This window comes from Triticum dicoccoides, chromosome 6B (assembly GCF_002162155.2).
Source record: "Triticum dicoccoides isolate Atlit2015 ecotype Zavitan chromosome 6B, WEW_v2.0, whole genome shotgun sequence".
NCBI lineage: Eukaryota > Viridiplantae > Streptophyta > Magnoliopsida > Poales > Poaceae > Triticum > Triticum dicoccoides.
This window is the reverse complement of record NC_041391.1, coordinates 166,563,706-166,564,083: the sequence shown is the minus strand read 5'-3', so window position 1 is coordinate 166,564,083 and position 378 is coordinate 166,563,706.

Genomic DNA, 378 nt, shown 5'->3' with positions numbered 1-378 from the left:
GCGGGCGCGGCTCACCGGCCGGAGGAGGCAGCGATGCCCTGCCGAGCGGGATCGAGCTCGAGGCTGCCACGGGGACATGATTGCTTTTTTCAGAAAACTTACAGGGACTTGATTGCTTTTTTAGAAAACTTGTAGGGACCCGATTGCTTTTTACAAAACTGACATATGGGACCCAGATGTAAGTTAACGGTCAAAGTAAACGGTCAAACAAACGGTTATCTTACATGTGGGCCCAACCTGTCATAATCGTGATCAACTGAAAAAGAGATTCGACGATTTGGGTTTTTTGAAACAGCCGACCACCCATTTGGTAGTTATCTGAGAAAAAATAAAATTCGGTAGTTTTTTAGAACCTTAACCTGTAAAGTAGTAGTTTTA